At 40.0% G+C, this 26,212-nt stretch overlaps 1 protein-coding gene across 3 annotated transcripts in view; it reads left to right on the top strand.

The window, feature by feature from the left end:
* The first annotated feature begins 7,412 nt into the window (after positions 1-7,412).
* Positions 7,413-26,212, top strand: part of NRG4 (neuregulin 4) — a 124,963-nt gene continuing 106,163 nt past the window's right edge. For 2 of the 3 annotated variants that reach the window (XR_008514236.1, XM_063716249.1), the window contains exons 1-4: positions 7,413-7,538; positions 10,187-10,252; positions 13,851-13,981; positions 15,039-15,149. The gene's annotated coding sequence lies outside the window, so the exon portion shown is untranslated. The remainder of the gene's footprint in view (positions 7,539-10,186; positions 10,253-13,850; positions 13,982-15,038; positions 15,150-26,212) is intronic. The other variant, XM_054532958.2, reaches the window with a different exon arrangement.

The following is a 26,212-nucleotide window of genomic DNA, read 5'->3' as shown; positions in this document are numbered from 1 at the left end:
CTGTGTAATTTCAAACCCAAATTTACCTTTCATGTATATTATAACCCAATCTTCATCTTCATTTGACCCAAACTATCTAAGTTCTGTATTCTTCAAACTAGAAAGATGCTGAGTTTTCTGTATTGATCCTATGGAGAATGGTTCTCAAATGGGGGTGACTTTACACCCTAGGGGACATTTGGCAATTTATGGAGACATTTTTGATTGTCACCACTGAGGATGGGGGTTAATCGTGGTAGTACTGGTGGCATCTAGTGGGTAAGGGTCAGGGATGCTGCTAAATATCCTACAATGCACAGGACAGCCCCTACAACAAAGAATTACCTGGCCCCATGTGTCAACAGTGTTGTTGAGAAACTCTGCTACAGAATCTCAAGATGCAAAGCATATGGTCCTTTGTGGCTTCCAGGGTTGTGGGGTGGGAAGCTGTTATACTGGCAGCACAGCTCTGGCACTCTTCATGACCCCAGGGACACACACAGCAGATGCCGATGAAAACTTAGGCTGTCTTTGCCAGGCCAACTCATAACGCCAATAAAGGGGTTAATTTTTTTTTTTTTTTAAGTAGGCAGCCCTTCCTTTGATTTTCATCCAATTTCAATGTCCTCTTCACCAGGGCAGGAAGGAGAAAGCAAGCAGGACTAGAACACAGTGGCTCCAGAGCAGGCCTATAGCAAGGTCTGAAGGGTTGATAGATTTGATACTCACAGCTTTACAGCTCATTTTATTCTGAGAGTAGAGCATATAGAAAAAACTTCTAAACACTTCTTAAAAATTCTAACAGCTTTATAGGTTGGTAGGATTTCAAGCTACTTTTTAAAAGCATTAAATTATTCCCTGTGCTCCCATTATTTTAATTATTTCTATATACCCCTCCTTGTTCCAAAAAGGTTCTGACATGGGTAACTCTCCCTGTGGTGTTGACTTAATTATCCTATATCAAGCTTACATGAGCTCCAGGACTGATCAATAGAGGTTTCAATTTAGGAGGAAAAAGGATTTTGGAAGGGCCAAGTAAAACTATAATGTTTTGGCAGTTAAAAGATATGAGTTAAATTCCCACTATGTGTAAAGTTATAGTGCTAAATGCTGAGGAAGATATTTTTTAAAAGTATAAATCACAGCTGGTGCCCTTAAGTAATTCATACTCTGTCTGAGATAGGCTCCATGCCCAAGGGAGGCTGTCTTCTGTTACAAAGCAGGCTGTGCTTGGTGGCTCCTGGGCAGGGGCAGCCCTCGGCATTCTTCCCTCCTCTGGCCAGGGAAGGACGGGCAGAAAAGGAAGAGGTGAGGGTGGTTGAGTGGGGAGTGCAAGGGACAAAGCCTCAGAAGTGGACGCACACTGGGGAGGGTCTGAGATATAAGCAAACTAAATGAGAGCCGGATCTTAGAGGTCCTGATGGCCAGAGGGAGGCATTAGGGTTTTATTCTGAAGTTACAGGCATGTACACAGGAAGTTATATGATTAAAAAAAATAGCATTTGTTGGGTGCTTACCCTTTACTAAGCATACTATTTAATCCTCTGCCGTAGCTACTCTTCTCCCCATTTTACTGATGAGGACACTGAGGTACAAGGGTTAAATCACTTACTCAAAGCCACCCTAGCAAGTGCTAGAGCCAGGATTCACATCATAGGCAGAGCCCACACTCTTAACCACTTCAGACTGCCTCTTGATAGAACAGGAAGGATGACAGCAGAGGAGAGACCAGATAGACACGGACACTGCTAGGAAGGAGCTGCCGACAGACAGCATTTCAAAGAGTAGAGGAAGTCAATGGGGTCAGATGTTGCTGAGCTATCATGAATGAAATCTGAGAAACAGCCATTGGATTTATATTAGGCAATCACCGGTGACCTTTAAGAGTTCTGTTTCAGTAGAGGGGTGGGGGCAGGAGCTCCTTGCAGGGTATCAAGAAGGGGAGTGATAGCAGATAGAGCCTTGCATAGAAACTGACAGTTAAAAGACAGGGAGAGATGGGAGAGAAATTTCCAAGCTTTTCTTTTGAGACTATGTCCCAAAACAATGGAACCTTTTCTTTATTGAAGAATTGCAATATATTTCACCTTGTTCTTTTGTTTTGATGGGCAAAGCTAATAAATTTTAGGAGTCATGGTTAAAGGAGAATTAGCAAGTGTCATAGAAATTGTTTTTTAAAAGCCCTGCATCAAATTCAGGTAAAGTACAAAGATTTGACTATTTCAAAGGAAACTGTCATGGACAGAAGGTTAATTGGCCTTATGCATTGTATTGGCTGGAGAAAATGGCAATTGTATAACCAGGGTGGGATAGTGTGAGGGAATCGTAGATAAAATAACTTGCTTCAGACCTGTTTTGAGCCAAGGGAAAAAAGCTGAAGTATTGCATGCGTTACGGCTTGACAGTGAAATCTAGAGAACAGCTGCCTGGACTTCCAAAAACCTGGGCTGCAAAGGGCAAAAATACTTATTAAAATTCCTCGTTTTAATGAGTTCTGGGAATAGGAGTTATCAGCCTCTGTCCTAGCTACTAAGTAGTTTCTATTACAAATCAAAAGCAGTTTTAGGGAGGCTGTGTTTTTTGAAGGGGAAATCCTCTCCTGGCAGGTAATTCAGACTGCCTAGGGCAGCAATTAAAGCCATCCCGGAGGAGGAGAGGAGGCCTTTGTGGCTGAGGAGCAGTTTCTCCCAGGCTTCTTTCCATAACCATGAACTCCCTTTAGCATCCCAGTGTAGTCCATTCTAAAGTGTTCTACAGATGAATCAGTCCCCAAAGTGCCTATGATTTTGCTGCGGCCCAAGAACTACTGCAAACAATAGATGAATGAAAGATATATGTAGAGTCCTTCCTGGGACTGCTTACACCAAAGAGATCTCAGGCTGTGATGCTTCTCAGACACATGGGGTAAGTACTTTGGCAATGAACTCTCAGACCCTGGCTCAAACAGGGATGACACCAACAGGTATTTAATGTTTAAAAAATGCAACAGGCTAATAATGCAGGCAGTGCAGGATTTACCTGTCTGTGTAAAAAGCCGGTAGGAATGACCGTAGGTTCCTTTTCCTTTCTAGTGACTCAGGCCACTGGGACAATTGATGGTTGGCTGAAGGAATCCAGTCTCTTTTGGAAGTTCTTCAAAAACATTATGCATCCCCATTACAAGGGAACCCACACAGATCTCTTCTCCATCCCAGGCCATCTCCCCATGTACCATTTGCTGCCTCGTCACACATCCCAACCCTCAGGTGACTTTTTCCCCATCTTTACAGGTTCCTCTCTCCCCAACACCGGCTCAAGAGTAAGCCAGATCTTTCCCAATTCTTCTCCACTTTCTTGCTGTTACCCCAAAGAACACATAAAGCTTTTGCATTTTAGAGGTTTCATTGCTTACTACAGAGAACAGTAAGGACTAACAAAAACAAAAAGTGTGGGAAGCTGGAAAGATTCAAGGATGCCATAGTGATTTGTTGATTCTTTTTTCACAGTACCAGAGTTGGGGGAGTGAACAAAATAGACAGAACACCTGCCCTTTGGAGCATTCATTCCATGGGGGAGATGAGCAATACACTTAACAACTAATTAATATAGTATGCTAGGAGGTGCTATGAATAAAAGCAAGACAGGGAGGAGGAATAGGATGCTGTGGGAGTGGGGATAGTTTTAAAGGAGTGGTTGGACTATGAGCAAAGCTGAAATGAGGCAAGGGACCATGAAGATATCTGTGGGAAGAGTATTCCAGGGGAGAGAACCATTAGTGCTAAGGGCCTGGGGCAGGGGGTACAGCAAGGAGGCCAGTGTGGATGGAGCAGAATAGGATGGGAGGCCAGAGAACTATGGGGCAGAGAGTGCTTCATCTTGCAGTCAGAGTGCAAAAGGCAATGAGCCCAGAGTTTGAGCTATGCTGACTTGGGCTCAAATCTCGGCTCTGCCCCTTAGGTCATAGAGCTTGGGCTCCCCCACTTCTTATCTATAAACAGTTGACCACAAAGGGTGGTCACTGCAATGTGAGATGTGAAACTTCCTATCACAGGACACAGCACACGACAGCCATAGTAAGAAAGAGAGACTGATGAAAATCAAGTATTTCAAAGTAATCTGTGAACTTTTGTGATTCAAGATTGACAACTGAATAAAAATCTCATTTTAAAGAATACTAAATTAAGAAATACTTTTAAGAAAAAACACATTTCACAATGAAATAGCTTACAAGGTCGATCAAGAAAAAACAAATATCTCAGTTTTAGTGTCTTATTCAACAATGTACTAAAATATTCATTATAATCAGTCACCACAAGACATGTGAGTTTCATAGCTTGGAAAACTTTCCCCCACTCTCCCAAAAACTCTCGTGAAGGGAATAAAAACAAATAATGCTTAAGCATTAATAGTTTCCCATATGACTTTCCCAGTTTAAATATATGTTTCAAGAGAAAAAAAAAGTAGTCCACAAACATTTTTATATTTCCTGAATTGGCCTTTGCACGATAAAGCCTTCTCGGCTCTGCATTAAATGAAATCCTGCTTGAATGGAAGACAGCAGACTAGTCAGTTTCTCAAACTCTTCAATCATGAGATTCCCAACTGAAGAAGATAGTGATGCTCCCCATAGGAAAACTCATTTCCTCTCCAGAAATCAAGTAACCTCTCATTTTCTGCTTCTTGCCCAGTAACATCAGGACTCATCTTGAGTTTATCTGATCATAGACTGGAAATCCCCAAGACAGAAAGATCCTGTCTCAGCATTTCTGTAAACACCAGGGAATGTGCTCCTCCTAAACTGAGTGTTTTCCACGAGGCAAGAATACTATGAACAAACCGCTAGAACACAGTGTAACATCATGTTGCTCTAAAACCAATCACATTGACCAAGGCAAAAACAGAGCTTATAAAATTAAAGGAGATAGTCTTATATTTCCTACTTAATATTATTCATCAATTTATAATTAAAAGCTGTTATTTGCATGGGATATACTTTCCAAATAATTCCTTCTATTCACCTATACCTTTCTCACCACTATCTCAACTATGCGACCTGAGTAGAAAAGCTATTAGCCCCGCTGGGTGAATTTTCACTGATGCAACTACAGCAATTTCTAAGTCCATGAGAACTGCTAGGAATGTTTAACAAAATCCAATACCTGCATTATAATAACACATTTTAAAAAATGATTAAATACACATCCATAGCTGAATGCACAGATTCCAAGAACTTTGAATGCATAATTGCTACAATCAGAGAGAGACTGGATTACTAGCCACGGCTGGTATGGATGGATTCCTTCCTCCCATTAAGGCACTCACAGGCAAGTGTGATAGACAATGTTGCTCTGATGACTGGCAGTGAGACCAGAAGATAGTGTGCAGGGCAGCAAGGAATGTAGGGTAGGATGCAATAATAGAAAATGGGAGTGATTCATTCTACTTGATGCATATACGTTTTATGGGTTTAAATCTGGAGGGAAACAACTTTTTAAACTCAACTCCTTGTGTGGGAGAATTAAATGGAAGCCCATCTTGGACCCCACTTTTTATAGGTTTAGTACCAACTCAAAAAATTCCATACTGACCCATTCTGAAACAACTGCTTTTCTTACTGGAAAGCCACAAAGTTGGTGCAGAATCTATGAAATGGAAAATCAGACCCAAGTCAACGTGCGCATGCATAAGCTTGATTTTAATGAAAAGGTACATGGAGCAGCTGCACCTGGAGGAAAAGCCCCCTCAGGGCTCCCCACCTCCAGTATCCCCATGCGCTTGAGTTTGCATCCTTACCCTGTCCCTGACTGTGTGACCTTGAGCAAGTCAGTTAACCTTTCTAAGTCCTAGCTTGTTCATCTTCAACATGGACATAAGAGGTTTGTTGTGAGGACTAAATGAGATCATACACAAATAGTTTTAGCTCAGTACCTGGTACATACGAACATTTAAGAAACATGTCCTTCTCATGATTAGATGTGACACTCTGATCATATTTTAGAAGCAATTATGGTTCAGCTATCATATCCCAACATCTTGTGATAACCATTTTCCTTTTTTTGCTTCTAGCTCTTAACTATTCTTTTCATCACAATATTTTAGGGTGGAGGTATTTGGGGGAGGAGGTAAGCAGTCATATACATCCCATTTTCCCACTGTTGTTCAAAGCAAGGTGAAAAGCCAGGGAAATAAACACATGCACCGAAGAGAAATTCAGTCTTTAGGATATGATGTGATAGGTGTATGGAATATAAACAAATCACGTAATTTCAACCTCTAACATATAGGGCATCAAATCATAGGTAGGTCTTATTTTAAAAGAAAAGCCAAGCAGCATTAAAGGGGATAGAGGGAATCCATATGGGCCTATTGCTAGCTCAGTATTCGTGACTGCGAAACAGGGATGGGTGAGCTAGATTATGGGGGGGGTTCATGGGGTCTGACTTCCAACAGGTGGCTAGCTTTAGTCATGTTCAGATGCAAAACCGTAATGAGTTTGAGTATGCAAGTCCCAGAGATTCTGTTGAAGGCCTTTTCTCGGCCATCAAGGGAGACAATTTTCTAGGTTTAAGCCTCCCTGGCAAGTTAGCAAGCAGGGAACTGCCTGCCCTAGCTTGCACCTGTCCCCTGAAGGGGATTCTGGCCTGACGGTGAAAACCCACCATCCCTTCCAGACAGCCCATTCTGCCGCTAGGGCACCTCCCGACAAACGGGGGAAGCCCACTAGGAAGTGGTCACGACCAACCAAGCCACAAATCCTCACGGTGTGGGATTTCCACCTCTATACCACGTCTGAAAACCGAAAATAGGCGCCCGCTTGCCATACTGCAATGGGATTCCCCCCAGCAGCAACCCCCCCTCCAGCTTGCATGTTTTATTAATAAATGCAAGATGGCACACGGAGGCAAAGAATGGGAGGTAAGGCATCTGCAGCTGGACCCGAACCAGGGCAGTTTGCAAAAATAAATAAGAAGCATGTGACAAGAAGCAGGTCCCCAGACTGGAGCTGAAGCCCTGGGCTGCCCCACGCACCCTCGCCCGGCTCCCCCGGCCAGGGGGATGAAGGTCAGCGACAAGATCCCAGCCCTTCCGAGCACGCATCCTGCAAACCTTGACCGGTCCCCCCTACCCCCCGCCCCGACCACAGGACTCGGGCAGTGAGGCAGGGGAAGCTCCGGCCGCGGCCGGCTGCGAGGACACATACCTGCTGCCCGGGCTCGGGATTCGCTCGGCTCTGCAGCGGCGCCGGCCGCGGCTCGCGCTCCCGGGGCTCCCCTCTCCGCCCCCCGCCCCCTCGCGGCCTCGCGGCCCCGCCGCTCCCTCCGCCCCTCCGCCCCTCCGCCCACCGCGCTCGGGGGCGCGCGCGCGGCCTCGCGCCGGCGGCTTGGCCGGGCCCGCGCCTGCGCTCTCGCCTCCCGCCGGCCGCGCGCGCGCGCGCCCCCGAGGCTGCGGAACGGCGGCGCGGCTGTCTAGGAAACCGCGGCATCGGGTGGCAGGGGCTGTCGGCCCCAGCTGGGCAGGGGGCGGAGGCGGGGGCTCGGCCGTCTCCGGGGCTGCCACGCAGAGCGGGCTTCGTGGCGTGGGTGAGGGGGTCGCGGGGCAGGGTCGGGGCCTGAGTGCGAGCGTGTGGAGAGGCGAGGGGCCGCGAAGGGTGGGTCTGACGGGGAGGCGGGCGGGCCGCAGAAGCAACAAGTGCGCAGGCGGAGGGCGTCGCTCGGGGAAGCGGAGGACCCCCGCGGGATTTCGTACAGCTGAGAATGGGAACCTCCCGTCGCTTTGGCGCAGCGCTTTGCGGTTTCCAGAGCTCTTTCCCAGTTGCTCCGTTTCATCTGCGCGGGGCGCCCGGTGAGGGAGCGGACGGCACGCAGTGCCCCCTGCGCTTGGAGGCCACCGAGGGGAAAACGCCTCTTTCTGTGTGGCCGGAGTCATAGCGCAGTCAGAGTCCCTTGATTCTCAGTTGGCTGCCTGGGAGAAAAATACCTGTCAGTACATTCATTTGATGGCCTCAGCTCAGGACCCTTGTAGGACCGTGTTTCTCCTCTTTTTCCGTTTTTCGTTATCTGACTCTTAAAAAGGCTTTTTACACGTCCCCATCTCCTTTCCCCATGAAATTCCAGTACCGCAGATACACTGTCGACCTGCTTATGTGCTGTGTGTGTATCTGTGCTTGATGCATAAAAAGTAACATTGCGCCCCTTGGAGGCAGCATCGCCCCAGTGTAGAAGCCTGTCCTAGGGCCATGGTTCCCAGTTACTGGGTGGGTTAAGCGGAGCCACTGAGCAGTCTGGATGCACCCACAGATATTCTCTGTGGTTAAAAAAAAAAAAGGTCCTCACACATAATGGGTACAACTCTTTCTAATTAATGTTTGCAAGGGCTGCTGTGAATACGGCCATTTAAGCAGCGTCTGGATTCATAGTAGCTTATCGTTTGTCTTCACCAATTCTTGCTAAAAATATAGCCATTTTCCTATAGGGTGTTGCCATTTTTGTGTTAAAATATTTGAAAAGATGGGAAACCCTTGTTTCTAGGACACGGAGTTTCAGAATGGCTTTTGGCTCTGCAGATAGGCTTGATTTCTGATTCTTGTACCTCTTCTAAAGTGTTTTTATTTGATTAGGTCCAGTTGGCCTCCCAGGAATGTCCTTTGTCTTTTCTTCCTGCCGTAGCTTTTTTAGTATGGATATAATGGAAATGGTAGAGTTGAAGGACTTCAAAACCACCTCTTGGAATTGCCCCACAGTCTTGGATTATACCTTCCCTGGATTATACGGGAATATCCATACAGGAAGTATCTACTTTTGGCAAACTGAGAAAAAAAATGTAAAATTTCTTCAGATCCTCCTTCGCCTTTCAGCATTTCCTACTCAACTCTTATCTCTAATGGTGGAATTTCAGAGGAAGAAACACTTGGAGATGATACTTGTAGAAGCTACCTGGGTTGCCAAAGGATTTTTCTACATTTCTAGACGGAAGAAATGTGGACTAGAAAAGAGAAAGTGGAGATGGGTTAAGAAAAATTAATGGAGGATGCACGGGAGGGGAGCTATAGTTTTCTGACAGTCGGTGACAACATTTTAACTAGGTACACTTTCTTTAGAAAAAGCTTTGGCATAGCTTGCCCAAATTGTTATCCACTCCATTTTCCACCTTAGTAGAACTCTACTTAAGATTTGATTGAAACTATTGAGAAGCATCCAGTTATAACGCTAATTAACTCTCAGAGTACGACAAGTATTTTGAAACTTGCTGAGAGAAATTTGAAGACCACTTCAAATTTCTACCAGGAATCTTTGTATCCTAATAAAATTTTTTTGAATTCGGGTTCATGCTACTTCAAGGGAAGTTTTTTTCTACAATGGCTATTTATAATATAATAGCCACTGTAGAAAATATTTATATTTATAAATATTTATATTATATATTTATAATATAATAGCCATTGTATTGAAAATTACATGCTAATAACGTTTACCTATGTCTTTTAAGTGTTCTGGATTTTTTCCTTTTCTGAGTAATCCGAGTTAATGGAAATTGTAGGTGCAACCATTTCATGTTGTAGTGTGAAGTGAAAAATCCCCAAACATGTATAATTTGTCAACTCTATGCTGCCCCCTGGTGATGTCTTACTTCACAGCACCTCCCCAAACTAAAATCTCCCTTTGATAAATTTTTTAGGGTATTGAAAACTTAAATCAAGTGTGGATGAAATGCCATTCTGCATTCTTCAAACTGGGCCTTCTCTTGTTTTCAAATACCCTGAGGCCTAACACCGGAGGAGGATTAGCCCTTGAGGCTGATCAGTCTAGAGGAACTGTGAAGATCTGCCACAGATCTCACCTTCACTTGGAGCATTATTCTTGAACTTAACTGGCTTATAAGACTCACTTGGGAACACTTGCTTAAAATCAGATTCTGTGAGTCATAAATTCAGCTGATTAGAAAAAAAAATCGGATTCTGGAGCCTCCTTTCAAACATCTTGAAATCTAATATCAGGGGGTTGACTTGTGATTTTTTTTTTTTTAACTGCCCCAGGTGATTCTTATTGACAGGAGAGGGTGGGGGAATCCTAGAGCTATAAATAGTACAGGTGCTGCTTCAGTACACTGCAGGTGACTAATGAGAGGGAATTTTGTGAGTAAAGGAGCTTAGTAGCAACAGGAAAGTATAAGAGCTGTAAAGCAGAAGTGGAACTGTGGGTTTAAGCATGGTTTATCACTTTCTTGCCAGATATACCTGTTTGTTTCTAACGTGGCTGTAGGTGGCATTCTATCCCATACCAAGATACGTTTTGAGGTAAGTCAGATTTTCTTTTAGTTAAAAAGACTGCCTTTTCAAGAGTACCAGGATCATATAAATGGAAAATTTGTACATGTATGTAGCTGCAAGATTATGGGAGGATAGATTAGAGATGATGTTGATCCTGTGAATGTCTGAAAAAGATTGGTAGCAGAGTTAAAGCTTTTGTTCTCTTGAGATAGTTGCTTGTGAAAATAGAACAAGTGGATCTGATGCCATGTGATTTGTGAGAATTTGAATAATGCCCAGTCCTTAAATTGTTAATGTGATATAAATGTTAATATTTTGAAAGCTCTTCTAAATGTTATAATATAACCTCACTTATTTGGAATGTACAGGTAGAAAGCCAATCTGAGTTGGTAAAAGCCTGAAAAATGGAATATATGTGACTTTGTGTGGTATTTATTTTAAATTTGAGTACATGCAATATCTAAGTCGTTTTTTATTTTTTAATTTTATTATTTATTTATTTATTTATTTTTGAGACGGAGTTTCGCTCTTGTTGCCCATGCTGGAGTGCAATGGCACAATCTCAGCTCACTGCAATCTCTGCCTCCCAGGTTCAAGCACTTCTCCTGCCTCAGCCTCCTTGAGTAGCTGGGATTACAGGCATGCGCCAACACACCCAGCTAATTTTGTATTTTTTTTTTCTTTAAGTAGAGACGGGTTTTCTCCATGTTGGTCAGGCTGGTCTCGAACTCCTGACCTGAGGTGATCTGCCTGCCTCGGCCTCCCAACGGGTTGGGATTACAGGCGTGAGCCACTGTGCCCGGCTGCTGAGTCGTTTTTTTAAAAAAAAAAAAAATCCTGCTGCGATGGCTTTAGCAAATAAATATGATTTAATAACTAGTAACATTCATGTGCATGCAGTCTGTGTGGATACAATACGAAGCACAATACCATGGACTCAGTAGGCTCTCAATAAAAATTAATTGTAAAGGTTTCTCCTAAGTAGGTTAAGAATACTTAATGCAGCAAGCCCATCTTCAAAGATAGTACTTAGAGCAGATTTTACCTTGAATGACATACAAGAGTGGGGCAATAAGAACAGTAGATCTTGGGTATGGACAATAGTAATTCTCATTATCTGTAGGGAGTTTAAACTACAATAAACCCACTAAAAGTCTGTTTTTTATTTCCAGTAATTTTTATGTACCAGTAATTCTAAACCGTGTCAATAATAAAATAGTCCTCCATGAAAAATCTCTCATGGATCTGGATTTTAAACAATTTCTGTAGTCTCTGTTAAGTTTTAGTATATGAATTTAAACTTCAAATCAGCACATTTTAATTATTTTTTAATAAACAGTATATTCTACATGGAAATTAATTTAGAGAACTCCCACTCATACAATTGTCCTTCAATAAACATGGCCTCAACTATTGTATATATTTCCAAGTAAACTCATAAAAGTTCAGGGTAATTAAAGATTTAAGGCACAGTTCATGTTCGCAACTCTGGTGGTCCATGTTCCTGCATTTAAACAGTAGATTCTTTGTAAACAATGGTAGCACAGTGATTTTAAGGATGAAGAAACAGAATTTGATTACTTCAACATTGTTCTATGTGACCACTTAGAGTTTTTGTTAATAAAATTTAAGAGTGAAACATAGTGCAAACTTTGAGGTATAATATTTTTGTTTCGTGGAATTATCCTCTTGAATAATTTTTTTGAGACAGAGCTTTGCTCTGTTGCCCAGGTTGGAGTGCAGTGGCACAATCTGGGCTCACTGTAGCCTCCGCCTCCCCCGTTCAAGCAATTCTCCTGCCTCAGCCTCCCGAGTAGCTGGGACTACAGGCACCTGGCACCACACCTGGCTAATTTTTGTATTTTTTTCAGTAGAGATGGGGTTTCACCATGTTGGCCAGGCTGGTCTCCAACTCCTGACTTCAAGTGATCTACCCACCTCAGTCTCCCAAAGTGCTGGGATTATAGGCATGAGCCACCGTGCCCGGCCCCCTCTTGAATAATTGAATTCAAATAATACATTTAACTTTGAATTTTTTTCTTTTTTCATTGTTAATAGTTGCTTCAAAACTAAAAAAGAAATCAAGAAAATAAGAGGTGTAATGTTATTTAGTACTGCAAACAAACCAGTACGTTGGCATATGTGTTTTTTATTTTTTGAAAATGTTAATTTCATTACAATTTCCTTTTTTGTACTATAATACTTTATTTTCTATTGGTATATAAGTGGAGTTGAATAAAAGACAATTTCCACTGTCTCTTTCCTATTGTTTCATTTCATGATTATTACTGAAAAATAATTTTATCACATACAGGAAGGGGTAATAAAAAAAAGATCCCTCTGACCTGAGGTCTGGAGTTTGAGACCAGCCTGGCCAACATGGCGAAACTCTGTCTCTACTGAAAATACAAAAATTATCTGAGCGTGGCGGTGGGTGCCTGTAATCCCAGCTACTTAGGAGGCTGAGGCCAGAGAATCGCTTGAACCTGGGGGGCAGAGGTTGCAGTGAGCCGAGATCGTGCCATTGCACTCTAGCCTGGGCAACAAGAGTGGAACTCCATCTCAAAAAACAAACAAAACGAAACAAAACAAAAATGATCCCTCTGGCTGGGTGCAGTGACTCATACCTGTAATCCTAGCACTTTGGGAGGCTGAGGCGGGCAGATCGCTTGAGCTAAGGAGTTCAAGATCAGACTTGGCAACCTGGTGAAACCCCTTCTCTACCAAAAATATTTGAAGAATTAGCCATATGTGGTGGTGTGCACTTGTGGTCCCAGTTGCTTGGGAGGCTGAGGTGGGAGGATGGCTTGAGTCTGAGAGGCAGAGGTTGCAGTAAGCCAAGGTTGCACCACTGCACTCTAGCCTGGGTGACAGTGTGACACCCCGTCTCAAAAAAAGAAAGAAATCCCTCTGGATGTCAGATGTTCTAAGTATATTAATGGGCCCAAATGATCACCAAGTGAATGGTATTCAGTTTTTAAGTGAGTTCAGTTATGTGTTTGATATTTGGAATTTTGCATGTACTCTATGAAGAACCATTCCTTTGGCTACACAATTCACGTGCCAAAATGGAATATCAGCGAATGCATATATATGTATTGAAAACACAAAAATGATCCACTATTCCAATTGTGGTATAGTTAGGCTATTTTAAAACCTAGCAAGTACAGGCCGGGTGCAGTGGCTTACGCCTGTAATCCCAGATCGCTTGAGGTCAGGAGTTTGAGACCAGCCTGGCCAACATGATGAAACCCTGTCTCTCCTAAAAATACAAAAATTAGCTGGGCGTGGTAGTATATGCTGGTAGTCCCAGCTACTCGGGAGGCTGAGACAGGAGAATTTCTTGAACCGGGAGGCGGAGGTTGCAGTGAGCCAAGATTGTGCCACTGCACTCCTGGCTGGGCGACAGAGCAAGACTCTGTCTCAAAAAATAAAAAATAAATAAATAAAAATAAAACCTAGCAAGTACATATCCATGTATTTATTGATAGAATCCTAGTAATTGCTGACATTTATGCAATACTTACCATATGTCAGACACCATTCTATGTGCTTTGTATATACTAATTTATTTTTTTCATAGCGTTCCCATTGGGGAGTTATAGTTATTAATGTCATTTTACAGATGAAGAAACTGAGGCACAGAGGGATTAAGTAGCCTGCTCAAGATCACACAGCTAGTAAGGAACTGAGATTCAAACTTGGGCAGTATGATTCAGAGACTTTAAATTCAACGCTGGCGCCTCACTGCCTCACGTATGTACACAAAGTTGTGCCTAAATAAGTTTGAGGAATCATTAAGTAGTAGGAAAAACATTCTAGATTCCAGAGTTCCAGTTCCAGTTCATTCTGTAACTTTGAGTAAGGCAAATAAATGAAAGTCTCTAATTTAGAGAGACTTGTGCTTACTTCATCTAGAAGTTCTGTAAGTTTTTTTCTAACTCTAAATTTTTGTGATTCTATGATTATTTTTACATAAAGGAGAAAATTTGTCTTTTTACTTTCTAACAGACTAAAAGTGAATCAGAAAAATAAAGAACCAGCATCAAATTTGAAGATAGATAAATTTTTGATGTTTTGTAGTTACAAAAATATACTATTCTTAAACCTTTTATGTTCGTTATTTGTATGACTACAGAAAGCGCATAAACTTCTGAATAATTGATTGTTGCATTCTAACTATTGACTTGAATAAAAATTTGTATTATTAATATATGCCACTTTGATATAATTAAGGTAATCTGAGCTAGTGCCTTGATCTTACTGCCATATAAAGTAAAAGCTCTTTGGGAAAATTAACTTTCTAAGTGGAAGGTAGATCATTTACTACTTTTTTTCTTTTTCTTTCCCACAAAGACTACCACCTTATTAAAATGACAAGACATATTAGGCTTCTGTCTGTGATAATATGTGTAACTTTTTTTCTTGGGGAACACAAAACATAAAAAGTAGCTTTCGTAATAAAAGAAATGTAATGCCTTGTCCTTACAAAATCCCTGTTTGCATAGTATGAAGTGGCTCCTCACCACCATCTAATCTTTTAATAAAATTCTATTTCCCTCTTAACCCAGCTCCTAGCCTTTTATTTGGAAATAGTAACAATAGTTTTTCTGGGACTTAAAAAGTTATGAAAGGGGGAAAAATTAAACATGTCAACAAAGTGAAAACTTCTGCTTCTTACTAAAAAGTCCTTTGAGGTATCAGTAAAAGAAAAACATTCATATGAAATTTGCATATATATTCTACTTTCCTTCTCTTCCTGTATTATTAAAATTGTTATATAAATATTCTGTTCTTGCTTATTTCTTTATAGTGGCCACAAATTCTATTAAAGCAGAAGAAATAGTGGTGAACCATAAAAGAGAACCAGTTTCCTCTCTACTCTGCGATTTAGAGGAAAAATTTTCATCCAAGGACAGATCAGGTACGTGTTCATTCTTTTTAATGTTTTTGAGCTATATATGTAGTCATGATTTGTTAATTATAATCCTAGATCGTTGGTTTGATTTAACTAAGAGACAATAAGGTAGTCTCTGCAATGTGGAAAATTCTGTAATTTTTAATTTTATGGGTTTCAATTCTGTTTGAGAAGACTGTATGTATAGAAGTATGTTCAATTAGGCCAGGCACGGTGGCTCATGCCTGTAATCCCAGCACTTTGGGAGGCCGAGGTGGGCGGATCACGAGGTCAGGAGATCAAGACCATCCTGGCTAACATGGTGAAACCCCATCTCTACTAAAAATACAACAACAACAACAACAAATTAGCCGGGCGTGGTGGCGGGCGCCTGTAGTCCCAGCTACTCTGGAGGCTGAGGTAGGACAATGGCGTGAACCGGGGAAGCGGAGCTTGCAGTGAGCCGAGATCACGCCACTGCACTCCAGCCTGGGCGACAGAGCGAGACTCCGTCTCAAAAAAAAAAAAAAAAAAAAAAGAAGATTGTTCAATTATATGTTAACTATTTATTTAGAAAAATAGAAACAACAAAGTGCTGTTGCTGGTTAAGTTTAAGTCTGGTCTTTGTGATTTAAAAATAACATGAACAGAATTCAAGTTTTAGGCTGAGCACAGTGACTCACACCTGTAATCCCAGCACTTCAGGAAGCTGAGGCGAGAGGATCGCTTGAGCCTAGGTGTTCCAGACCAGCCTGGGCAACAGAGTGAGAGCCCATCTGTATTAAAAAAAATAAATAAAAATAGGCAGGCGTGGTGGCATGCATCTGTGGTCCCGGCTACTTAGGAGGCTAAGGTGGGAAGATAGTGTGAGCCCAGGAGTTCGAGGCTGCAGTGAGCGATGATCAAACCATTGCGCCACAGTCTGGGTGACAGACTGAGACCCCATATCTTAAAAAAAAAAAAAAAAATAGTTTTGGAGAACGGGTGTCTGGAGAAAAGTCCAAGTTGTTGAGCTTAGAAAAATGAAGGCTCGGCCGGGCACGGTGGCTCACACCTGTAATCCCAGCACTTTGGGAGGCCAAGGCGGGCGGATCAGGAGGTCAGGAGTTGAAGATCAGCCTGGCCAACATGGTGAAACCCTGTCTCTACTAAAATACAAAAAAAAAAAAAAAAAATATCCAAGCGTGGTGGTAAGCACCTGTAATCCCAGCTACTTGGGAAGCTGAGGGAGGAGAATTGCTTGAACCTGGGAGGTGGAGGTTGCAGTGAGCCAAGATTGTGCCATTGCACTCCAGCCAGGGCAATAGAGTGAGACTCCATTTCAAAAAAAAAAAAAAAAAAATGAAGGCTCGGGGTGACAATAATGCTTTTCCAGTCGATGAGATACTGTCATACTGAGGATGGTGCTTGTTCTTTTCTAACCTCTACAAGGGAAAAACAGCAGGAAAAAATAGATTAGAAAAACCAAAGATTTTGAAATTAAGAATATTTGAGGTTGTAGTTATTTACTTTGGGAAATTGTAGAATCCTCTTTCTAGAAGATTTTCCAAGTAGTGAACATCTGAGAAAAGCTTATCTACTGCTTATACACCCGTCATTAGGTCTTCTAACCTTATGATGTTATGGTTTACTTTGAAACGCAGATGGTTATTTATGTCTAAGGCTAACATGATATGTTTCTAATGATAGAGTAGGTAAACTTACAGAACTTTAAGACTATGGAGAATGATAGTTATTTTAGGAGCACAGAAATAGTCATATGTCTTATCCAATTTATTCCATTCTTGGCCGTGTGACCATCATTAACATATTTAATTTTTCTTGGCTCTTGTAATACTGTCCAAGTACATATATGTTACCATTGACAGAAATGGAATTGTGGACTCTTAATGTATCATCTCTACCAAGACTAGAGAAAAGGATGGGAGGACAGATTTAAAGAACAGTGTATTCAAGTGGGATTGTTGAGAATAGTTCCCCGAAATGTGGGATAGGGTGGAGATTTCAAACAATGAGAAATAGGCTACAGTATGGTAATCTGAAAATGGCATGTGGGAGCAAGGAAGGGGCTGTTGTTCTTTCTACTGAGTCAGAGAGAGAGGAGAAATTAAGAGAAGTAAGTGGTTATATTGGAAAAGGCACCTTCTAATCTAAAAGAGAACCAGCTTTTTATTAGAGTGAACTGCACAGAAGTGAAAAATAAATTTAGGATAAAAGGGTTTGTCCTCAAAGAAATAGACTTTCCAGTAGATATTGTTGATGAATAGGGCAGAAGGGGAAGAATGACTGAGATGTTGAAGAATTGGGTGTAGAGTGAATGTGGTTAGGAGGGTTTGAGAGTGAGGATGGGAGGGTCAGAGGTAAAAGGAAAAAGAGGCTTGTGCATATGGGGTGAGCAAATAAAATGGAAATGAAAGAAGCATTTGAGTAGGAGAAAAAATAGACACAAGTTGAGGGAAAATTAGGAACTTTAAGATAATATTTCTTTGTAAGCAAGGAGATGTTAAGGATGACCAGTTATGCATACTGAGGAAATATACTCAGGAAAATGGTCAGAGTGTGTGTGTGTTTGTGTGTGTATGTATGTGTGTTGCAGGTGGAAGGGGATGATAATTACCCCAGGCCTGAGAAGGGTACACACATATGAAAAGTAACTAGGCTGATTGACCCTCTTATTTCAGAGAAGTTTTCCTGGAACAATGTTGACAGACATATCCTATTTGGATTTTTTTTTTCTTTTTTTCTTTTCTGAGACAGAGTATTGCTCTGTCCCCCAGGCTGGAGTACAGTGGCGTGATCTCAGCTCACTGCACCTCCACCTCCTGAGTTCAAGCCATTCTCCTGCCTCAGCCTCCTGAGTAGCTGGGACCACAGGCATGCACCACCGTGCCCGGCTAATTTTTGTATTTTTAGTAGAGACAGGGTTTTACCATGTTAGCCAGGCTGGTCTCGAACTCCTGACCTCAGGTGATCCACCCACCTCGGCCTCCCAAAGTGCTGAGATTACAGGCATGAACCACCACACCCGGCCCCTATTTGGATATTGATTGTAGACTGAGTTTCTAGGCTTCAAGGGCATAGGAAATCTTTAGAAAGATTTCTAAAGGTATGTATGAGAGGCAGCGCTTAGGGTAGTGAGGGTGGGGAGCACTATGATTTTTTTCTCCTTTACATTTCTATACAGAGCTATAGCATTTTGTAGAGACATGCATAATTCAAGCCTATTTCTGGCAGCAAAGAATGGAAAGTTTGGTATTGCCATGTGGCAGTAGCTTAAGAGTTTATAAATCACATTCACCAGCTAGCTGCTTTTTTTTTGAGTCAGTCTTTTTTTTTTTTTTTTTTTTTTGAGACAGGGTTTCTCTTGTCACCCAGGAGTACAGTGACAAGATCATAGCTCACCACAGCCTCGAACTCCTGGGCTCCAGGGATCCTCCCACCTCAGCCTCGGGAGTAGCTGGGACTACAGGGGTGTGCCATCACAGTCAGCTAATTAAAAAACAGTTTTTTTGGACACATGGTCTCACTGTGTTGCCCAGGCTGGTCTTGAACTCCTGGGCTCAGGTATTCCTCCCACCTTAGCCTCCCAAGTAGCTGGGATTGTAGTTGCAAGCCATTGCGTCTGGCTGAAACTTTAATTCTTGATGAATTATTAATTTGGGGAATTTGTGTTATTTCCTATTTAGCATATAAAGTGAATCTTTATTATTAAATCGTTTTACATTTGCAGAGACTGCAACCATACACTATTTTTTTTTCACTTTTTTTGAGGTAAAATATACATATAAAATTTACCATCTTTACCACTTTTAAGTGTACAGTTTAGTGATAATAAATACATTTATATTCCTTTTTTCACCCTTTATCCTTCCCTCTCCTCTATCCTTAATGGCTTTTGGTAACCACCATTCTACTCTCTGTCTTCATGAGATTCACTTTTTTTAGCTTCTATATATGAGTGAGAACATATTTGTCTTTCTGTGCTTAGTTTATTTTGCTTGATGTAATTGGCCTCCAGATTCATCTATGCTGCTGCAAATGACGGGATTTTATTCTTTTTTTATGGATGAATAATACTCCAGTGTGTACGTATATCCTGTTTTCTTTATTCATCCATTGATAGGCACTTAGGATGATTTCATATTTTGGCTATTGCTAATAGTGCTGCAATATACACGGGAGTGTTGATTTCCTTTCTTTTGAATGTAGACTCAGTAGTGGAATTGCTGGATCAGATGGTAGATCTACTTTTAGGCTTTTGAGAAGCTGCCATACTGTTCTGCATAGAGGTTGTACTAATTTACATTCCCACCAACAGTATATGAGGGCTTTCCCTTCTCTACATCCTCACCAGTATCTTTTATTAGATGATATTTCATTGTGGTTTTGATTTGCATTTCTCTGATTAGTCATGTTGAGTGTTTTTTTTTAATACACTTGTTGACCATTTGTATGTCTTCCTTTGAGAAATGTCTGTTCAAGTCTTTTGCCCATTTAAAAATCAGATTTTATATATATATATATATATATATATTTTTTTTTTTTTGCTATTGAGTTGTTTGAGCTCCATATATATTCTGGTTATTAATTCTTTGTCAGATGGATAGTTTGCAAATACAGTCTTCCATTCTGTGGGCTGCCTCTTCAATTTGTTGATTGTTTCCTTGTGCAGAAGCTTTTTAGCTTGATGTAATCCCATTTGTCTATTTTTGCTTTGGTTGCCTTTGAGGTCTTACCCCAAAAATCTTTACCCAGACCAATGTCATGGAACATCTCTCCAATGTTTTCTTCTGTAGTTTCATAGTTTCAGCATTAAATATTTGTCTTTAATCTATTCTGATTTGATTTTTGTGTATGGTGACAGCTAGGGGTCTAGTTTAATTCTTCTGCATCTGGTAACCTTTCCCCATTGTATGTTCTTGGCACCTTGGTCAAAGAGGAGTTGGCAATAAATGTGTGGATTTACATCTGGATTCTCCATTCTGTTCCATTGGTCTATGGTACTGTTTTTATGCCAGTACCATGCTGTTTTGGTTACCATAGCTTTGTAGTAAATTTTGAAGTCAGGTAGTGTGATGCCTTCAGCTTTGTTCTTTTTGCTCAGGATTGCTTTGTCTATTCCAGGTCTTTGGTAGTTCCATATAAATTCAAGATTTTTTTTTCCTATTTTTATAAAGAATGCCGTTCACATTTTGATAGAGGTTGCATTGAATCTGTACATTGCTTTGGGTAGTTTTATCATTTTAACAATAATTCTTCCAATTAATGAGTATGGAATATCTTTCCTTTTTTGTGTGTGTCTTCTTCAATTTCTTTCATCAGAGTTTCATAGTTTTGCTTGTATAGATCTTTCACTTCTTTAGTTAGATTGATTCCTAGGTATTTTGTATATTTTTGTAGTGTAAATGAAATTGCTTTATTTTTAATTTTTGTGGGAACATAGTAGGTATATATATTTATGGGTTGCATGAGATATTTTGATACATTCATGCAATGCATAATCACATCAGGGTAATGGGGTATCCATCCCCTCAAGCATTTATCCTGTGTGTTACAAACAATCCAATTATACTCTTAGTTATTTTAAAATGTACAACTACATTATTTTTTACTGTAGTCACCCTGTTGTGCTAGCAAATATTAGGTCTTATTGATCCTTTCTAACTAATTTGGATCCATTAACCATCCTCACTTCCCCCAACCAGCCCCCTGCTCCACCCCTTCCCAGCCTCTGGTAACCATCTTTCCACTCTCTACCTCCATTAGTTAAATTGTTTTAATTTTTAGCTCCCACAAATAAGTGCGAAGATGCGAAGTTTGTTTTTCTGTGCCTGGCTTATTTCACTTAACAGTGACCTCGAATTCCATCCATGTTGTTGCAAGTGATAGGATCTCATTCTTTTTTTATGGCTGAATAGTACTCCATTTTATGTATGTACCAAATTTTCTTTATCTGTTCATCTGTTGATGGATGCTTAGGTTGCTTCCAAATCTTAGCTCTTGTGAATAGTGCTGCAGTAAACATGGGAGTGTAGATACCTCTTCGATGTACTGACTTCCTTTCTTTTGGGTGTATATCTCAGAGTGCAATTGCTGGGTCATATGGTAGCTCTATTTTTAGTTTTTTGAGGAACCTCCAAACTGTTCTCCATAGTGGTTCCCACCAACAGTATGTGAGTGTTTCCCTTTCTCCATATCTCCTCCAGCATTTGTTAATGTCTGTCTTTTGGATAAAAGCCATTTTAACTGGTGTAAGATGATATCTCATTGTAGTTTTGATTCGCATTTCTCTGATGGTCAATTATGTTGAGCACTTTTTCATATGCCTGTATGCCATTTGTATGTCTTTTGAGAAATGTCCATTCTGTCCATTTTAATACCAGATTATTAGGTTTTTTTTTTTCCTATAGAGTTGTTTGAACTCCTTATATATTCTGGTTATAATCCCTTGTCAGATGGGCAGTTTGCAAATATTTTCTCCATTCTGTGGGTTGTTTCTTTTTTGATTATTTCCTTTGCTGTGGAGAAGCCTTTTGTTGATTGTTTCCTTTGCTGTGTAGAAATCTTTTAACTTGATAGGATCCCATTTGTCCATTTTGGCTTTGGTTGCCTGTGCTCATGGGGTATTACTCAAGAAATCTTTTTTTTTTTTTTTTGAGGTGGAGTCTCACTCTGTCACCCAGGCTGGAGTGCAGTGGTGTGATCTCGGTTCACTGTAAGCTCCGTCTTCTAGGTTCATGCCATTCTCCTGCCTCAGCCTCCCAAGTAGCTGGGACTACAGGTGCCCGCTACTATGCCCGGCTAATTTTTTGTATTTTTAGTAGAGACAGGGTTTCACCATGTTAGCCAGGATGGTCTTGATCTCCTGACCTTGTGATCCACCCACCGCGGCCTCCCAAAGTGCTGGGATTACAGGCGTGAGCCACCGTGCCCGGCCTACTCAAGAAATCTTTGCCCACTCCAATGTCCTAGAGAGTTTCCCCAATTTTTTTTAGTAGTTTCATAGTTTCACATCTTAGAATTAAGCCTGTAATCCTATTTTGATTTGGATTTTTGTATATGGTGAAAGGTAGGGGTCAAGTTTCATTCTTCTGCATATGGATGTCCAGTTTTCCCAGCACCATTTATTGAAGAGACTGTCCTTTCCCCAAGTATGTTCTTGGCACCTTTGTCAAAAATAAGTTCATGTATAGATTTATTTCTGGGTCCTATGTTCTGTTCCATTAGTCTATGTATCTGTCTTTATGCCGGTATCATGCTGTTTTGGTTACAATAGGTCTGTAGTATAATTTGAAGTCAGGTAATGTGATTTATTCAGTTTTGTTCTTTTTGCTTAGCATAGCTTTGGCTATTCTGGGTCTTTTCTTGTTCCATATAAATTTTAGGATTGTTTCTTCTATTTCTGTGAAGAATGTCATTGGTATTTTGATAGAGATTGCATTGCATCTGTAGATTGCTTTGGGTAGTGTGGACATTTTAACAATATTGAATCTTCCAATCTATGAACATGAAATATCATTCCACTTTTTGTGTCTTTTTCAATTTCTTGCATTGGTATAGTTTTCATTGTAGAGAGCTTTCACTTCTTTGATTAAGTGAATTCCTTGATATTTTATTTTATTTGTAGCTATTGTAAATGGGATTACTTTCTTGATTTCATTTTCAGATTGTTCACTTTTGGCATATAGAAATGCTACTAATGTTTGTTTGTTGATTTTGTATCCTGTAACTTTGCTGAATTGGTTTATCAGTTCTAAATTTTTTGATGAAGTCTTCAGGTTTTTCCAAGTATAAGATCATAATAATCTGCAAACAATGATTATTTGATTTCTTCCTTTCCAATTTGAATGCCCTTTATTTCTTTCTCTTGTCTGATTGGTCTAGGTAGGACTTCCAATACCATGTTGAATAACAGTGGTGAAAGTGGGCATCCTTGTCATCTTCCGGATCTTAGAAGAAAGACTCAGTTTTTCCACATTCAGTATGATACTAGCTATGGGTCTGTCATATATAGCTTTTATTATGTTGAATTATGTTCCTTCTATACCCAGTTTTTTGAGAGTTTTTATCACAATGTTGAATTTTATCAGATGCTTTTTCAGCATCAATTGAAATAATCATATGATTTTTGTCCTTCATTCTTTTAATATGATGTATCACATTGATTTGTGTATGTTGAACCATCCTTGCATCCATGGGACAAATCTCACTTGGTCATGACAAATGATATTTTTAGTATGTTGTTGAATTTGGTTTGCTAGTATTGTGTTGAAGATTTTTGCATCAGTGTTAACCAGGGCTATTGGCCTGTACCTTTTTTTTAAATGTGTTTTTATCTGGTTTTGATATCAGGGTAATACTGACCTTGTAGAATGAGCTTGGAACTATTCCCTCCTCCTCTCGTTTTCAGAATAGTTTGAGTAGTATTGGTATTAGTTCTTTTTTAAATGTTTGATAAAATTCAGCAGTGAAGTCATTGGTCTCAGGCTTTCCTTTGTTGGGAGACTTTTTAATATGGCTTCGATCTTATTAGTTGTTATTAGTCTGTTTAGGTTTTGGATTTCTTCATGGTTGAATCTTGGTAGGTTGTATATGTCTAGGAATTTATCCATTTCTTCTTGGCTTTTCAATTTATTGGCATGTAGTTGCTCATAGTAGCCTCTAATGATCCTTTGAATTTCTGTAGTATTGGTTGTAATATCTCCTTTTTCACCTCTGATTTTATTTATTTGTGTCTCTTCTCCTTTTTTCTTAGTCTGGCTAAAGGTTTAGCAATTTTGTTTATCTTTTCAAAAAACCAACTTTTTATTTCATTGATCTTTTGTATTTTATTCATTTCAATTTTATCTCTGCTCTTTATTCTACTGATTTTTGGGTTTGGTTTGCTTTTGCTTTTCTATTTCTTTTAGATGCTTCATTAGGTTGTTTATTTGATGTTTTCCTACTTTTTAAATGTAGGTGCTTATAGCTATAAACTTCTCTCTCAGTATTGCTTTTGCTGTATCCCATAGGTTTTGGCATGTTGTGTTTCCATTATCATTTGTTTCAATAAATGTTTCAGTTTCCTTTTTAATTTCTTCACTGACCCACTGGTCATTCTGGAGCATATTGTTTAATTTCCATGTGTTTGTATAGTTTCCAAAATCTCTCTCATTATTGATTTCTAGTTTTATTCCATTGTCGTCAGAAAAGATGTTTGATATTATTTCAATTTTAAAAAATATTTTAAGACTTGTTTTTTGACCTAACATATGGTCTATCCTTGAGAATGACCCATGTGCTGAGGAAAAGATTGTGTATTCTGTAGCTGTTGGATTAAATGTTCTATAAGTATCTATTTGGTCCATGTGGTCTATAGTACAGATTAAGTCTGATGTTTCTTTGTTTATTTTCTGTCTGGAAGATCTGTCCAACACTTAAAGTGAGGTGTTGAATCTCCAGCTATTATCATATTGGAGTTTATCTCTTTCTTTAGCTCAAATATTTGCTCTATGTATCTGGGTGCTCTAGTGTTGGGTGCATATATATTTAAAATTGTTATATTCTCTTGCTGAATTGACCCCTGCATTATTATATAACAACCTTCTTTGTCTCTTCTTAAAAGTTTTTGTCATGGAATCTATTTTGTCTGATATAAGTATAGCACTCCTCTTTTTTGGTTTCTGTTGGTATGAAATATCTTTTTCTGTCTCTTTATTTTCAATCTATGTGTATCATTATAGGTAAAGTGTGTTTCTTGTAGGCAACGGATCATTGGGTCTTGTGGTTTTTTGGGGGGGTTTTTTGTTTGTTTGTTTGTTTTCTTATCCATTAAGCCACACTGTCTTTTGATTGAAGAGTCTAGTCCACTTACATTAAAGGTTATTATTGATAGGCAAGGACTTACTCTTGCCATTTTATTTGTTTTCTGGTTGTTTTGTGGTCTTCTCTTCCTTTTTTCCTTTCTTCCTGTTTTCCTTTTAGTGAAGGTGATTTTCTCTGGTGGTATGATTTAATTTCTTGCTTTCTATTTTTTGTGTATCTGTTGTATGTTTTTTGATTTGAGATTACCATAAAGCTTGCAAATACTATCTTATAACCCATTATTTTAAGATGATTCCAACTTAACACTGCTTGCATAGACAAACTAACAAGCAAAAAGAAAACTAATAAAAACTTCATCCTCTTGCTTTTTAACTTTGTGTTTCTATTTATATCTTACAGTACTATGTTTTGAAAAGTTGTTGTAGTTGAAAAATTGTTGTAGTTATTATTATCATTATTATTTATAATAATAATAATTTTGTCACTCAGGCTAGAGTGCAGTGACACAATCTCAGCTCACTTCAACCTCTGCCTCCTGGGTTCAAACGATTTTCCTGCCTTAGCCTCCCTAGTAGCTGGGATTACAGGCATGCATGACCACAGCTGGCTAATTTTTATATTTTAGTAGAGACAGGGCTTCAGCATGTTGGCCAGGCTGGTCTCGAACTCCTGACCTCAAATGATCTGTGATCTGCCTGCCTTGGCTTCCCAAGGTGCTGGGATAACAGGTGTGAACCACCATGCCGGGCCCATAGTTATTATTTTTGATTGGTTCATCATTTAATCTTTCTATTTAAGATAAGAGTAGTTTACACACCACAGTTCAGTGTTATAAAAATCTGTTTTCTGTGTACTTACTATTGACAGTGAGTTTTATACTTTCAGATGATGTCTTATTGCTCATTAACATCCTTTTCTTTTTCTTTTTTTCATCCTTACTTCTGATAGAAGTACTCCCTTTAGCATTTCTTGTAGGACAGGTCTGATGTTGATGAAATCCCTTAGCTTTTGCTTGTCTGGGAGAATCTTTATTTCTCCTTCATGTTGGAGGGATACTTTTGCTGGATATATTATACCATTCTAGGGAAAATTGTTTTTAACCTTCAGCACTTTAAATAAATCATGCCACTCTCTCCTGCCCTGTAAGTTTTCCACTGAAAAGTCTGCTGCCAGACATATTGGAGGGCCATTGTGTGTTATTTGTTTCTTTTCTGTTGCTGCTTTTAGGATCCTTTCTTTATCCTTAACCTTTGAGAGTTTGATTATTAAATTCCTTGAGGTAGTCT

Source organism: Pongo abelii, chromosome 16 (assembly GCF_028885655.2).
Source record: "Pongo abelii isolate AG06213 chromosome 16, NHGRI_mPonAbe1-v2.0_pri, whole genome shotgun sequence".
NCBI lineage: Eukaryota > Metazoa > Chordata > Mammalia > Primates > Hominidae > Pongo > Pongo abelii.
Note: the sequence above shows the minus strand (reverse complement) of the source record. Positions and strands in the feature narration are given on the sequence as shown.